The 16939-nt window shown below is 39.4% G+C and overlaps 1 long non-coding RNA gene across 1 annotated transcript; it reads left to right on the top strand.

The window, feature by feature from the left end:
* The first annotated feature begins 12273 nt into the window (after window positions 1-12273).
* LOC128484802 (uncharacterized) lies at window positions 12274-12757 on the top strand. The gene is made up of 2 exons (XR_008351199.1): window positions 12274-12491; window positions 12636-12757. It is a non-coding gene; the product is annotated as an uncharacterized LOC128484802 (long non-coding RNA).
* The last annotated feature ends 4182 nt before the right edge of the window (window positions 12758-16939 follow it).

Raw genomic sequence — 16939 nt, 5'->3', positions numbered from 1 at the left:
CAGATGTGAAACTTCCTTTTTTATAGTTTATTTTCAAAATTTAATACAAATTATATATACAAATATTTGGTGTGATCAGCCCTGGACTGGGACAAAAAATAGGCCCGGGCATTTAAGCCTGAGCAGCCTATTTTTATTTATTTATTTATTGTTAAAGCCCACCCTTCATGTACCATCTTTGTATTTACTCACTCATTCACACAAATCATTAACACATTCATTAATGCAGTCTCACAAATCATTCAAGCAATTCATCCACACATGAATTCATTAATTGTCATCCGCATTCACACAATTCATCCACACATTTATTCATTCATTCTCATACGCATTCACACTACCCCCTATCCCCATCTTATCTGCCCCTTCTCACTATGTTCCCCCTTTTAACTATGTACCCTCTTCCCCACTTCTCAATATGTACCCCCTCTCACTATCTATCCCCTCTCCCCATTTCTCCCCCCTCCCACACCCTACTTACCTTGTTGCCGGAGCAAGCAGCAACTGCGACGGATTGACTTAGGGGCTGATGTTAAATAAAGTAAAAAAAAAAAACCCCGATTTTTTAATTAAACCCTGTGCGGCCGCACACCCATAAGGCCGGCCCTGGTGGGGGCTTCCCGGCCCCTTAGAGTGGCGGACCCGGTCGCAGCTGCGGCGGGCTTAAGGGACAGGTGCCCCTTATGCCCTGCGTTAATGCGGCCGCAGAGGCCGCATAGGCCCAGTCAGTCCGGTCCTGACTGGGCCTATTTTAAGGTAGGGGCCTGGAGCTGCAGCTCCATCAGCCCCTAAATCAATCCGGCCCTGCCGCGGCCCGGCCCACCCGATGGCCAGTCCGGGCCTGGGTGTGATCACCCATTGCCTTCAAAAACAGCATCAGTTCTTCTAGGTACACTTGCACACAGTTTTTTAGGTTGTTCCAGACATCTTGGGAAACTAACCACAGTTCTTCTGTGGAGTTAGCCAGCAGCAGTTGCTTCTCTCTGTAATCCCAGACAGACTTGGTGATGTTGAGACCTGTGGGAGCCATACAATCACTTCCAGGGCTCCTTGTTCTTGTTTACACTGAAGATAGTTCTTCAGTGAATTTGGCTGTATATTTAGGCCATTGTAATGTTTCATAATAAATTTGGGGCCAATCAGGTGCCTCCCTGATAGAATCACGTGATGGATAAGTATCTGCTTGTACTTCTTAGCATTGAGGAAGCCCTTAATTCTAACCAAATTCCCAACTCCATTTGAAGAAATTCAGCCTCAAACATTCAAGAAACCCCACCATGCTTCGTTGCTGCCTGCTAACAATCATTCTTGTACCGCTCTCCAGGCATATGGCAAACAAACTGCCTTCCACTACAACCAAATACTTCTGACTCATCAGTCCAGAGCACATGATGCCCTTTTTCTACACCCCCAGTCCCTGTGTTTTTGTGAATAGTTGAGTAGCGTGGCCTTGTTTCCACATCGGAGGACAGTAGATGTACCAGGGAAGTAAGCATGATGTGTCTTTAGTCTGTTATGCTAAGCTTCCTGGGCCGATTATTGCATCTATGGTCCTCATCATTGCCTGTTTATTTGTGCTTCTTCAAAGAAGCATGGACAGAACATCTGGAAACCAATGTCTGCCTTGAGATTTCTGTCTGGGAAAGACTTTCCTGATGTATTATAACTACATTGTGTTTGCTCAGTGTTGCATTGGGGTACCTTGCTAGTTTGGATGTTTGTCACCCAGTTTCATTACACAGCTATTTCTGTTTCAGTTAATGGTTGTGTTTCAACCTACATATTAAATTGATGATTTATTAGCACTTGTTGGGTATAATTGTTTAATCATACCTAACAATATACTTACAAAATCCCAGATTGTGTGCAGGTGTACATAGAATTGATGCTGTTTTGAAGGCAACAAGTGATCCCACCAAATATTGATTTAGTTTAGATTTTTCTTCTGTTCACTCACTTAAAAAAAACAAAAGTAAGTAATTAACATGTTGCACAGTACTATACTATGTATGTATGTGTGTATATATATAGTGTGTATATATATATACGTATGTATATATATATATATATATATATATATATATAATTTTTTGAAATGCACTTTATGTTTATGTAGAAGTAATGTATTCCTTATCGTAAAAATCAAGTATTAATTTATTACATTATAATTACTGCTTTTAAATAAACTCCAATACATAGCCATCATATTATAATTAGTACCAGTAAAAAATCTACATTGTTACTTAATGAGCAGGCTTTATAGCATAATAATGATTTGTTTTATGTGTCTCCCTGTAGTAGTCATTGCTGAGTGCAAAAGCTCCAAGTGGAATTGACATTGATTAAATGCAACATTTTTAAACCAATGAAACCCAGGGAATTGCAAGGTTTGGTACTCTATGATGTTCACTCAGTAACCACAACTCGACATGGGAACATGAAGAAAACAAATATTCACTTAAGAAACTGCAAATAAATGTTCAGCACTAAAACTGATGGCTTCAAATAATATTTAAAACTACCTACAATGTCCAAAGTTATGCATATAGTATTTGAAAGATATTAAATGGATTTTGTTACTTCAATATGTACATCATATGGGGGCCTTCGGGACTCCAAACTACAGGAGTGGGATCAGTGGCGGAACTACCGGGGTCGCAGGGGTCGCGACTGCGACCGGGCCCCGGCGGCAGGGGGGCCCAAGCCAAGGGGCCGCCCGAAATCGGGCAGGGGCGTCCAACATGCGGCCCGCGGGCCAAATGCGGCACGCGAGACCTCGAGGTGCGGCCCGCGTAAGATCGGCAGCCAGGGCAACCGATCTTACGCGAGCCGCACCTCAAGCCCTGCTACTTACTTGTGGGAGGGTCTTCTGGACTGCACAGAGGAAGCGGAGTTCACGTGACATCCTACTTCCTCTGTGCTTTAGCAGAGAAGGCAGAGGGAGGCCGCGCCCCCTGCTGAAGTCTGTGAGCGGCATCGAGGAGCTGCAGTGCAGGTAAGGGGGTGGGGAGGGTGTTTGAATGAGTGTGTGTGTGATTGAGGGAATGAATCTGTGAATGAATGATTATATGAATAAATGAGTGTGTGTGTGTATGTGATAGCATGGATGTGTAAGTGCTGGAACCTAGGCATGATGGGACTGTGATTGCTGTTAGCAATCACACTCCTATCATGCCAAGTCAGCCAGTACATGCTGAAACCTGGCCAGCTGCCCCCCTTGTGTAGTGATGCTGCCAGCAGTATGGGGTCTGCACTTACAGCCACCCTGTACCAGCATGTACTGGCTGACTTGGCATGATAGGAGTGTGATTGCGAACAGCAATCACAGTCCCATAATGCCTAGGCGCCATCATTTACTGGATGGATGTGTAAGTGCTGGAACCTAGGCATGATGGGACTGTGATTGCTGTTAGCAATCACACTCCTATCATGCCAAGTCAGCCAGTACATGCTGAAACCTGGCTAGCTGCCCCCCTTGTGTATTGAGGCTGCCAGCAGTATGGGGTCTGCACATCACTTACAGCCACCCTGTACCAGCGTGTATTGGCTGACTTGGCATGATAGGAGTATGATTGCTAACAGCAATCACAGTCCCATCATGCCTAGGTTCCAGCATTTACTGGATGGATGTGTAAGTGCTGGAACCTAGGCATGATGGGACTGTGACTACTGTTAGCAATCATACTCCTATCATGCCAAGTCAGCCAGTACATGCTGAAACCTAGCTAGCTGCCCCCCTTGTGTAGTGATGCTGCCAGCAGTATGGGGTCTGCACATCACTTACAGCCACCCTGTACCAGCATGTACTGGTTGACTTGGCATGATAGAAGTGTGATTGCTAACAGCAATCACAGCGAGCACAGTCCCATCATGCCTAGGTACCAGCATTTAATGCCAAGTCATATTGCTAATTTTGTCCAATTGTGTGTTACCTACTTTTATTAAAAATGTGAGTTTTTATTATTATTTTTAAAGGTGGGGGTCATTTTCGGTTTTGGCTAAGTGAACCCTGAATGTTTTGGTCCAGAATTTTCATTTTAGTTCATCCCTAGAATAAATCTAGGGAATCCTGAATTTGTAGTCGCAAAACTTTCTAGGCCCAGAAATCAGTGAGAGGAAGTGGTGAGGGGGTGGGGGGGCCCTTAGCAGATTCTCGCACCCGGGCCCTGAGGCGTCTAGTTACGCCCCTGAGTGGGATGAAATGAAAACATGGTCCAATCTTCATGGGACAGCTTAAGGGGTTCAACAGTATTCAAGTTAGCGATAGCCATAAGCATACATAACAGTGGGACACCTATACACTTAGTAAATGTAGAAATATACTGAACAAGCATATTCCATTCTCTGCTTAATAACGCTCGGCCACCTATGTTCTGAGTGAAATAATTTCTCCTATGACTCTCCACTGAACGCACTCTTTCCTCTAGGTAATACAGCTGAGTATAGAACAAGACAAACAAGAAGCCTGAAAGAAAAAAAGAGTGGGGAGAGGAAAAGTTGTAGTGGGAACACTAAAAGTTGTATCCTACCAAGATTTCTGATGTCTGCTTAATTTGTGGAATATATTCTTGCCCAACGTTCCCACATTTGAGTGCTGATTATTTCATTAAATGCCGGTGTCTTGGTGCTTTTTCAGTTTCTGGCAATTATTCTCACCATTTTGTATTACTAGTATCAGATTAAGAATATGTTTTCAATGATATTGTCCTGTTTTCTTTTTAAAAACATGTATACTTTTTGCATATTCAAATGTTTTAGGCAGCTGCATATTAATCTTTTGTGTTGTGTCTAGCTCTCTTATTTTATCTACTAGAAAAAAACGCAAATACTGCTTTGTGGTAAACAATAGAATTGCTCTTAATCATCCAGCCAGACTCCCTGAATAATAAAAGTCTATGGAGGAACAGACTTCATTAGCACGGCCATAAAGAATTACCTCGGTGTGGTGCCACAGCTGATGAAGGAAACAGAAAGGGTCCATGCGAGATGTCCTTAATTTATGTGTGTTTATCCTGGCCAAATGGACGACACATGAGGAAGAGGTTTTTTTTATAGTTTACTGGTCTTTTTTTACTTTTTCTATTATGTTTTTATTTTAAATTGCTCAGCATTGGTTTTTTTTACATACTAGCACTGATTATTATGTTTTTATATCATTTTAAAAGAAGGCCCTACTTGTCTTGAATAAAACAGTGTAAAACTTGTACATGGAAAATATGGAAAAGGAAAATGTTGGTTTAATAAACATGTTGTAAAAATGACAAAAAACTCCAGTTATTAGCCTATGAAAAACTCCCCATTCTCCAAAGGTTTATGATATTATGGTATACCTATCAATCACTGTGCACTAGCTGCAGTTAGCTAATTAAAAGTATGCCAGTATTTGGCCAGTAAATTATTGTAATGATTATCTAAGAAAGCCAAATGACAATTGGTGAGGAAACCAGCATTTTGTAACAGAAGAGGCACAGCAAACACAGAGGTCAGACGGTCTGGGGTCATGGCTGGTAGAGACATTTTTATAAGTGAGAAAGAAAGCCAGGACAAAGCACAACAGTCAAGGGAAAAAACTTCATGAAGTCACAATAAACACTCAAACAGGAAACACAAAGAAACCAGGGAGTAAACCTAACAACTAAGCATAGGTTACTGAGCGAGAAAGAAACCCTGGAGTCATTGGCGTAAGGGGGACATGACCCTGCCAGCACTACAGGACGGTGTTTCCTTGTTGGCTGGTGTTTTCTTTCCCCTTTCCCCTCTTTTGCAGGATACATTTTCTTTGCTGATGGCAGAGGAGTTCCCTGGAGAAGTTTGAAGGATAATGGGAGTGGCGAGTTGATTATGAGACTAAGATGCAGGGGATCTGGATCTTAGTCTCATAGTCAGACCTATTTGAGGTCTGATTATAAGACGACCCCGGTTATAAGATGAGGGGTATTTTTCAGAGCATTAGCTCTGGAAAAAAACTTGTCTTATAATCAAACAAATACGGTACTGTCAGGCTCTCAGGCCCACTCCAAGGACGCTCCGGAGACAATCCGTTTTCCCCCCTGCTGCCTACGCCACACGTCGTGCTACTGCGAGTTAGGCCGCATCCCCAGCCTCCAGTAAAACGAGTGCCGAGATCCGCAGTGCGAGTGCTTCCTTGTTAGAGACAGCAGGGGTGTGTGTCCTGACATCCGTAGACGCTGCTACATTGGTGGGAGAGGCAGGGAAAGAGGCTGGTAATCCCTTAGGGGATTGCATAGTGAACTATGGAGGAGGCAGGATCACTCTAAAGCCGGAGGGAGGAGCTTGATAGCCTACTTGATAGCCCCTAATAAAACTCAGCACACCCTTCATTAGGTGCTTAGTTATTAAGCTGACTAGCTGGCTGTGTTCTACTCAGTCCCAATTCCCCTGTGACCTACCTAATCTACTTAAATGACTTCCTGGCATCCAACCTTTGCTTTTTTATTGAACTCTGTGTATCTCTCCAATCCTGACTCGGCTCGTCTCCCATATTGCACCTCTGCTGCCTGTCCTGATCTTGACTCACCTACCTAACCTCCGCTTTTGCCTTTGGCCTTGAATTATGGACTCCCTGGTATACCTATTGGCCTCCTTGTTCTCCACCCTGCTCGTCCCGACAAATACCTACCCACACACATACATATTCAGAATCGCACATACAGACCTACACACACTAAAATGCAGGCAGACACACACTAACATACCCAGGCAGACACTAACATACATACCCAGACACACTAAAATACCCAGGCATATACACATACATACCCAGACAAACTAACATACCCAGGCACTAATATGCATACCCAGACAGACACTAATATGCATTCCGAAGCAAACACTAACAAACATACCCAAACACAGTAATAAACCCAGGCAGGCACACATACATACCCAAAAACACTAACATACCCAGGCCTTCGCCCTGCAGGCTGCCAAGCTACCCCAAAGGGATCATGCAATGTGACACTGCATGATCCTACCTCTTCCTGGAACTTAGGGAGATAAAGTGCTAAGTCCAGGTGCCGGGTCTTACCTCTTTATCCCCACTCCAGGAGCAATTGCCCCGTTTCCCCCCTCCCTGGGTTTGCCAATGTTTCCAGAGATGAGCAAAGAAAAGAGGACATGGAATTTCACATACAGTCATTTGCAATATTTCTCAGTCATATCAACACAACTGCACAAAAAAGCCCTCAGCCTCTGGTATATAGCAAACTCCTTTCCTGTCCTTGAAAGGATCCATGTGGATTACTATATGATTTACACCATGCCCATTGCCCATTTGGAGCCCTAGATAAAATGGAAAGCTGTCCAGGTACCGGCTCGACTGACTTTAGACATTAGAGAAGAAAAAAAAACTACAAGTTAGGCCATTCTACCAGTAGCACAGGATAAATAAATCACTCAACCACTTTAACATTTCCATTGAACTTTTCAGTATTCATACAAAGCAGATTGCACATTTTGGAGCACTACTAAAACATTCAGTACGTAACCTCTTCAGAGAAGTTCAGTTAGCTGCCAGTTCAAAAACCCTATTTGTTTATCCATGCATCTAAATGCAAAAAAAGTTTTTTACACAATGTTTTATAGGCTAAATAATACATATGACTTAACTTAGTCATGCTGTATTTATAAATACCTGGAATGGAAATCCCTTTTTACTTTCCAACCCAATAGAAGTAAACTCTACTGATGGGGAATACCCTATTAATATTTAAAATACCTCTAAGGTATATTAAAAAATCATGACATGTTATCTTTTCTCTGGTTAAAGCTTTCAATTACATAAGAATTATAAAAAGTCAAGTCAAACTTAATTTACCTAAAGAATAGTCACTTTGGTATTAAGTATTTGCCTTTGAATTTATAAAATAAACATAAATAAAATAAACTCAAGGATCAGTTATTTTTGTATTTATGTAATACAAAAAATAGCTTTACATAAGAATAACCACAAAATTGGGTGTGGTTTGTGCAAATTACATCAAAATTACCCCTTGCATGGGTAGATTAAATACCTTGAGGTAATAAGGCAATGTATTGATTATCTTCAGGGCCGGCCCTACCATGGAGCAGAGTGGGGCAATTACCCCAGGCGGCACTTTTGAAGGGGTGGCATTTTGCCGCCCCAAGCCCTTTTTTTTTTTTTTAAAGCGGAGGAGAGACAGGGGCGTCGAGTGGTTTTCACTTACCCACTCGGCACCCCTCTCCCTCCTCTGGGAGCCCTCTAGCTCGGTCTCGGTGCCGGCTTGTAATGCTGAGCGCCGGAAGATGACGTCATTTCCGGTGGTCAGCATTACAAGCTGGCACCGAGACTGAGCAGGGAGACTTTTTTTTAAGTATAAAGGGGGGGGGCAGGGTAGATAATAGGGAGGGAGAGGAAGGGTAGATAATGGGGGGGGCGGCATTTTAAACTTCGCCCCAGGCGGCATTATGTCTTCGGCCGGCCTTGATTATTTTGCCTTTCTCTGTTTAAAATAATATTTGTGTCCACCAATGACAATAGTGTTTTATGTCTACAATTCAATTTCTTTTTCAGATAAGGTCATGAGCAATACATAAAAGTGGTTGCGCCCAATAGTTTCACTTGGGGTTATTTTTTCTTCATTGATTTTATTTTGCAGTCATTTAACAAAAAAAATGTTTTCTAATATTATGATGGCTACATAGCGAAACAGTGTCATGCATTTCCATTGGTGTATTGAGGTGTTAAATAACCATCCTAGAAGTGGTGTTTGGGGTAAGTTCATTTCCTGTCAAACACCTCAAATTGAAATCCTGACTTAACTCTCTAGATTTTTTTGAGCAGGGCCCTCCTCACCTCTTGTTTCTGTAAGTCAAATTGTTATGTTACTACTTATGTCCTGTCTACCCATTGTACAGCGCTACAGAATTTGATGGTGCTATATAAAACAATAAATAATAATAATAATTACTCTTCACTCAATCCCTAGATTCTGCAAGGTCCCTGGCATACATAGAAAGTGCTGCTAATAGAGATGGGTGCTCCAGTCAAGCCCGAACCCAGAAAATCTACACTTGCCCCACACCTAAGGAAAATTTGCACGTGTTGGAAATTAGAGAACATGCTTTATCTGTGGATCTAGCTCCACTTCCAGGTTCTAGTGACAGAATATAACTTTACCGTTCCGGTGACAAGTAAATGTACCTGTCATGCCCCCAAAAGTACAATCATTAAACGTCACCCAGTGGATTAAATGACAAGTCTTCCTTTTGTCCCATGGAATCATAAAACTGTTCCTTATGTGTTCTCTTAAAAATCTTCCTGTTTACTCTGAACTTTGGAGAGGGAAACCCAAGATCACACAGAAATAAACAGGAAAAAAATTCACTTGATGTACTAACTGATGTTCCAAAACTGGCTGAAACATGTCTCAATGCAAACATGGCAGACAGAGTTAAGTGCTTTTTTGGCCCTCTTTGAATATGGCTGTGTTTAACGTAATAGGGATTTTTGCCATTTTGATAACAGGTATCTTCTCTCTGGCACTTTTGCAGAGAGTTTTAGTATTTGTGAAAGTATTTTCCTCCAGCAGTCGTTCATCTTCTGTACAGTTATCCCCTACTTTGATTTGTAAATGTAATTGAATACTTTATTGCATGATTTAGAGCAGGTACTGGGATGAGAACTGGTACACCAAAGTGTAAAAAATGTTTCGAAAATTTAACAGAAATTTCTGGGACCAGTATATTTAACATTTATTTTGTGTTGTGTCTATGATTTGTGTGTTATTTCATTCTCTATCACTTGTAACATTTTGGGGCTTTTTTTGTTCGCCCTTTCCTCAGTCATTCACATTGTCTTTTGTGCTCTTAGTTGTTTTCCTCGTTTTTTGGTCATTACTAATATCTCTATTTATATTGTCTGTAGAGAATTTTTATAAGTAAGAGCTTTATAAATTTGTTTCTTTTTAACCCTGTATGATGATATTTTTTTTTTTAAGTACTTACTTTAAGGGAAAAGCTGCAGCTCCATAGTAGCAGTAAACCACTGCCTCCTTTTTGCAGTTATCAAGCAATCTTGGCTGCCAATCAGTGGCAGGAGTGATTTTTTGTTAGACTCCCTGGAACTCTTGCTTGAGGTAGAATTACGGTATTCCACATGTCTGCAGTGAGATGTGTTTGGTTTCAGGCTTCTCAGACTATTCAGAGAGCTGAGTTTTTTATTTCGTTTTTTTTCCCTGCATTCTCACAGTTTCTCAGCCGTTTCTGAATTGATGATTCAAAAGAGGTGCTTTTTAGAGTTCACTTCTCAAGCTATTTAAGCAATAACCTTAAAGAGTGGTTAAAGCCAATGGTAAGAGAGCACTTCTACTGATGCTACATCACTTATGCCTATATATATGTGTGGCTACATAGAGATTATAATTTATAATTAATTGCAAATGTGAGATATGTTTTGGATTCCTAGAAATGATGTTACAATTCTTAACCATTCCACCTCACAAAGCAGTTGAAAAGCAGGGTTGTGTACCCAGAGGCATTAATAGGAGGAAGAGGAAGGTGGTTCTGCCACTTAACATGTCTCTAGTCAGACCTCACATAGAAACTCTGGAGAAAGTTCAGAGAAAAGCAACTAAAATGGTGATTGATTTGCAGCATAAAAGAACAGGGAGATGGTATTTATGAAAACTATAAATATATAGATTCAAAAAATATGAAACATATTTCAAGGGGGATATTTCAGAGGTTAATACAGTGCATGGGATAGGCATAGACTATCCTAAATATGAAACAACACCAAGGACCAGATAAGGTTTGAGGTGTATACTGTAAAGCAGGAAAAATGGTTAAACTATATAGGCCAAATAGTACCTATCTGTCATCTATGATTTCTGTTATTTGACAGATTTGAGACATCAATATCATTACTCAATGTAATTACATACAAGGCGGTCACGCCAATTTAAGGCTGGCGGACACCAAATGACATAAGTGTGGCTGATGGCTGGATGCCATTGCCCGGGAAAATCTAGCACTGCAGGACACACAATCTGCCGATGGAGTAAAATATATGAGTAAATATTGAGTGATATCAGCCAGTGGCTTACAGGGCATTTGATTAGTGTGCCAGGTGGCCGGTCCGGGCCTTATTGCATATAACTGTGGAAGGTTACATATTTGTCTTTGAACAGGCCCCATACTTCACAGCATCTCACCCTTCATCCTAAAGGCTGGACTGACTTGGCTAACTTGGTCTTTTTTATTTGCAGCTAAGAGAATATCATACTGTAAAGATATATAATTAAAAAAGGATATGGAATAAATGAGATTCACATAACTTTTATTTCGATTTCCGGCATTTAAACGTCACCAGTTATACATAAAGAAAGTGGGAGCTTAGTAGTTTTTATATCTAAACTGATTTTCACTTTCCAAAATAAATACATCTTCTACATCAACCAAACAATTTTATTGCATGCTCATGTAGGTCTTAAAGTAACTAACATTTCATCTAGTTACAGTAAGTGTGAAAGGTTGAGTGATTCACTGAACCTGCTCCTATATATCATTATTTATTTTTTCGAGCTCAAGAGATCTCTGCTCTTCTCTGTTCAGGACTTTCATCTCAATAAATCAGTTGCTCTGCTGACATAGTCATTTTGGTTAAATTAAACGGATCAATTAGTATAGACCAGAACCTTTAAAATATTTGAAATGTTACGTTCTCAGTAAATTAAACTAACCCCATAAAGAATTGTGTGGTTTCCACTTCCTATTGGAATTGTGCTCATTTATAATTCTGAAACATTGTTTCTATAAATATTCACATAAATCATTAATAACTGTAGCAAAAATTAGGGTTAACCCACTCAGGGCTCATTTTCTAGTTGTATTTATAAACAACTTGCACTGTACCTATAGAAGCCTATTTTTTTAATTTCAATTTAAGCTATTTAAGATTTTAGACAAAAAGTGCATCAGACCACTCTTGCAATTCAGCAACATAATCTTCAAAACAAAGCACAACTTTTGTTTTCGGTTTTTTATCACAATATATTACACAAAAAGCATATTGAATTAAATGTATATAACTTATGTACATGGTATCTAAATGACAAAATTGCATGTGGCAGTTTAAATAGACCATCTTGTACACAAAAATAAAGGACAAAAATCTTATGGACAAATAGAAATTGGAAATATTTCTGATTTGCATGCTGAAGAATAAAAAAAATTAACCCCTTCAATCCCCTATAGACGTACCGGGACGTCCAAAAAACGCCCACTAAGAAACCCCTATGGACGTACCGGTACGTCTAGCCCTTTGTGCAGCGTCAGGGACACATCCCTGCCGCTGCATGGGAGATCAGGCTGTCGTTTGACAGCCTGGACTCCCCCCTGACAGCAGAAGCCAGCGTCGCTGGCTTTCTGCTGCCCGATCTCCTGTAACAGCTTCCGGCGCGATCGGGCTTTCCCTTCCAGGTCACGTCACTACTGACGTGACCTGGAAGGTCACGAATGCCGGTAAACTGTTACAGCTGGAAATGCCCGATCGCGCGATCAGGCTTTCCCTTCCAGGTCACGCCACTACTGACGTGACCTGGAAGTTCACGGGAGGATCAGGTAGCCCAGCAGGGTCTGTCTAGACCTGGAAGTTCAAAGGAGGACAGGGTATCCCTGCAGGGTCCGTAATCAGGAGAGGCGGCTGAACAATTTAGGATAGATTTCTCTGCCGTAACACATACCCTGTACAAAAAATCCTAAGAATACTACAAAATACTAAGACGCGTTGGTGAAAAAAGTGCAGGAACTAATTTCTGTGGTGCAGGAACTAATTTGACAGTGATTGGTGGCCGTGGCCAAATATCTGCATGTAGAGTGCCCAAATACCCCTGATAGGATAGCCTGGATTGTCTGCTTTACAGAAATATATACCTTTGTGGGTGTTTTTGTTTTATTTGTTTAAAATTAGAGTTGCAGTCCCATCATACCTAATGTAAAAATTTAACGGCTTTGTATAAAGTAATGTACACCTCATAGTATGTTGCCTATATGTGCTGGGAAAATTTAGAAAATCTATATAAATTAGGTATTTCTGAAATCAGGACACCTGAATTGATAAATCTGGATGGAATTTTGTGAGGATTCAGGATTTTTTCTAATTTTTGCTAGTTTTTACTAAATTTCTAATTCTAAATTTTCAGCTAATCATCCAACTATGGTATCAAAAGAAACCTCTATCTCGTCTTGAAAAAACAATATATAGTTTATATGGGTACGCTATTCGCAGGAAAAGAGAATCATCGCTGAACCGACAAAAATTGCAAAATTGCTCCAGGCTTTGAGGTACCAAAAACCCCTGGGATTGAAGGGGTTAACTAGGGGTGGTGTCAGGATAAAGAAGCCAACAAGATTTTATGCTCAATGTACAGAAAAAAATATTTGCATTAAAAGTTACCTTTTCTAATCTTTAGTTCCCATAAGTTACTTGAGCTGATAGATATCCACCCATACGTCTATATTAGTTGCATATCTTATGACATAAAATCTTGTTACATAAAATTATTGTGAAATGCATATGTTTTGATCTGAAATGTATAGACAGGGATAGCCCAGGGACATATTGTTAAGGGAAACCGTATTTTATTTTCTCATTACAAAAGGAATTATATATGTGAGATTTTTAGGACCTTACGACTTGCTTCCTGGAATTTAAGGAAAATGTTGAAATTGTAAATGCATAATCTTATACAAATTTAATTTAGATTTCATCATGAGTCTGTACTCTGACATTTTTACAAGTGTAGAAAATAATAAACATATTAAAAAAAAGCTTTAACTACATATCAGGAAACACTGGTTTTATTACTTCTTATAGCTTGTACTCTAGTCTGTTAGACGAGTCATCCGAAGCAGATGTGGCATTGTATCTGCAGGCTACACTTGCAGTTAACAACTTGAAATATTTCCATAAGGAATAATTATCATATTATTCTGAGTATAACAAAGGAAAAACCTCAATAAGATGAGTAGTCATGGTTACACATAATTTGCTTTTATATATCTTAATTTAAAAAAAAAAAACATACAAATGTTGACAACTCAATATTGGGTTTAAACTATTGTGGTATCCCAAAAAATAAAAGTATTTATTGATAGAATGTATTACAGTACCAAAATCTTTTCAAAGCTTAGTCCTTAGTCAAAAATAAAACCTTATCCGGTTAAAAATAATATTTCTTTGACAAAAGCTAAAACATATTAGTTAAATAATCACTAAAGAGATAAAGATTTTTAATGGATAAATATAAAAAAGACCTTAATTATCAAAATCATTAAGAAGAATATAATGCTTAAATGTGAATAACTATTGGGAACTCAATTCAAGACATCTTGGGGAAGCTAGGAAATGTACGCACATGTACTCATTGTATGAGAAATCCCCCTTTCTTCTCTTTATTGCTAAAAAAATTAAAAAGCAGGCTTAATGTACTATGGTGAAAGCTTGAAGTCCCTCTCGTGGCTTTGGTAAATTAATAATGACTACTAATGAACCAGAACGGTTACAAAAATATGAAGTGATATTTGCACAATGACCATATGACTCTTATGACCACCCCCCGACCTTTTCCTTAATGCTTTTGGAACTCATTAATTCTACCTACTTATTAACTGAAACAAAGTACCAAGAGAAAATCCTAAATAATAGCTTCTTTTGAATGAAAGAAAGTGACGGGTATGATCAGCAGGAAATGATCACGTGACTTGTACATATTTTACGTAATCAAGCACTACAGAATATGACACAGGACTTTTGGGACTGTATTGGGGTACATTTCAACAGATTTATTAAAGACAACTTCCTAATGTAGAGCTCTAATTAGAAGTTAATTTAAAATCCATCACAACCTTTGCAATAAAACCTAATGCAGTAAAATCTTCCTGAATTTCTCAGCACTGGTTAATTTACAAGTAATTCAATTTGTCATGTCATTGCTAACTCAACTCAAGACAGTTATGGGACACCTATAGATGGTTAGTGAATGAGTAGAGCTCTATGCACCCAAGTTAATCTAAATTTTTGCCTCATTCCAACAAAAACATTACACACATTACAAACAATTTGTAAACCAAAATTATGGATCAGGAAGGTTAAGCTATATGTGAATCATTTCCTTCTAATGGGATGTGTTGTTCATGTTTACTTTAGAAAATAATTATCCGTTCTGAAGACTGAATAAGAGGACTGAAATGAGTGCAGTTCACGGTGTGGAGTAGATTAATTCACAATTAACTAATGCAACAGAATAAGCTAATCTAATGCCTTTATGGCAGTGCTGTGGTATTCCCACAGATGCTATATTGTGTAGAATCTTAAACATAAGCACTGAAGTGGGCCACCACAACCACACACGGCAGGGCACTCATGGTTATACCTTAAGGGTAGAAATTCTCAGACCACAATGTAAGCCCCAACTAGATGCTTCATTGGAACATTTGAAAACATTGGCTAACTCCAGATTGGGAGTTTTTTTAGGATTGTTAGGTTGGGTAGAATTTGTTAGGTTGGGTAGAATTTGTTAGGTTGGGTAGGATTTGTTGGGACCCTTTCTCCTTTCATATGTTCTATTAGTTTTATATCTGTTTCACCTGAATCGGTTTTCTTTATATTTTATTATACAGTATATGTTGCATGGTGTTACTACATTTACCGAATGTGTCCTGGTTTTTACTGTTTTATATATAGGGTATTTCCAAAGAAGATCTTATTACAAATATTTAAGCACTGACAAAAAGTGACAAAAACTTCTGCCATTCTTAACTTTTCAATCCTTTCTATTTTATTGGAAGCTATCCATGCTCATATTTTAAAAATACAAGTAAAACCTAAGAGTCTGAATAAAAATAAATGCTACTGAGAAGGTATTTTAGGGAGTGTTGCATATCCGAAGTCAGTTTTTACTGTAATATAGTGGATCGATTCCTCCTATCCAGCAATTTCACCACAAATATTTGAATTACTGAAAAGGGTTAGCTCCATTAAAGAATATTATTTTTAGCTCTCTCCTTGTTTTACCTCATATTGATTAATATATACTCCTTAATATTACACTCTATGATCCCAGGAACTTCTTTTCGTGTTAAGTTTAGCCGGGTCACGGGGCGCTTGTTGTGTCCAGTTCGTGATACCGTGACCTGGTAATATTTTATAATGTGTTTTATTTTATAACCGGCCCAGAGCCTGAATGTGGCTGCAGCTCCAGCCTTCAAAGGGACAATCTTGTAACCTGGCTGAGGCTCTTAATCTTAATCAGCCAGCATAACCCTGTCTGCCCAGACGGCACCCGCACTACAAAGGGGGTTAACACAGGTGGGGGAACCCATTGTATTCCTTAATCCCCTCACCTGATACATCCCCTGTATACGAATGGGATTTGTGATGGGATGGGATTAATGGGATTGGGGGTTGGGTTCGGTGCAGATTGAATTGAGATTATATATAAATTCTGTGTGTTTTGTAATAAAGGCAGTTCTTGTTTTACTACAAATGGTGGTCTGACTGATCCGTGGATAGCAGGGGCTATCCATACGAGGGACTGACTGGTGATTCCTCAGCCCTTAAACAGGGGTACCCAGCCTTGGGTACGGTGACCCTGTTAAAGTGTTGTATGCATTTTATTAAATAATTTAACATTTTAAATATATATTTGCTATAATTTGCAACAGTGATATAAGATCCAGGGGAAAAAAACAAACATTTACTGGTCTATAATGTGTTTCTCAGGTCCAAGTTCCTCTCTTACAATAATTCATCATAAATAAAATGGAATCCCTGTGGCATTTCATTGGATTACACATTGCTTGAAAGATATAATGGTGCAGATGTTGGTAATGAACGTATCCTTATACAGCCTGCAACACTTTAATTCATAAACATAAAACTGTGGCCATCAAACTT

This window comes from Spea bombifrons, chromosome 3, assembly GCF_027358695.1.
Source record: "Spea bombifrons isolate aSpeBom1 chromosome 3, aSpeBom1.2.pri, whole genome shotgun sequence".
Taxonomy (NCBI): Eukaryota; Metazoa; Chordata; class Amphibia; order Anura; family Pelobatidae; genus Spea; species Spea bombifrons.
This window is presented reverse-complemented; position numbering and strand designations above follow the sequence as displayed.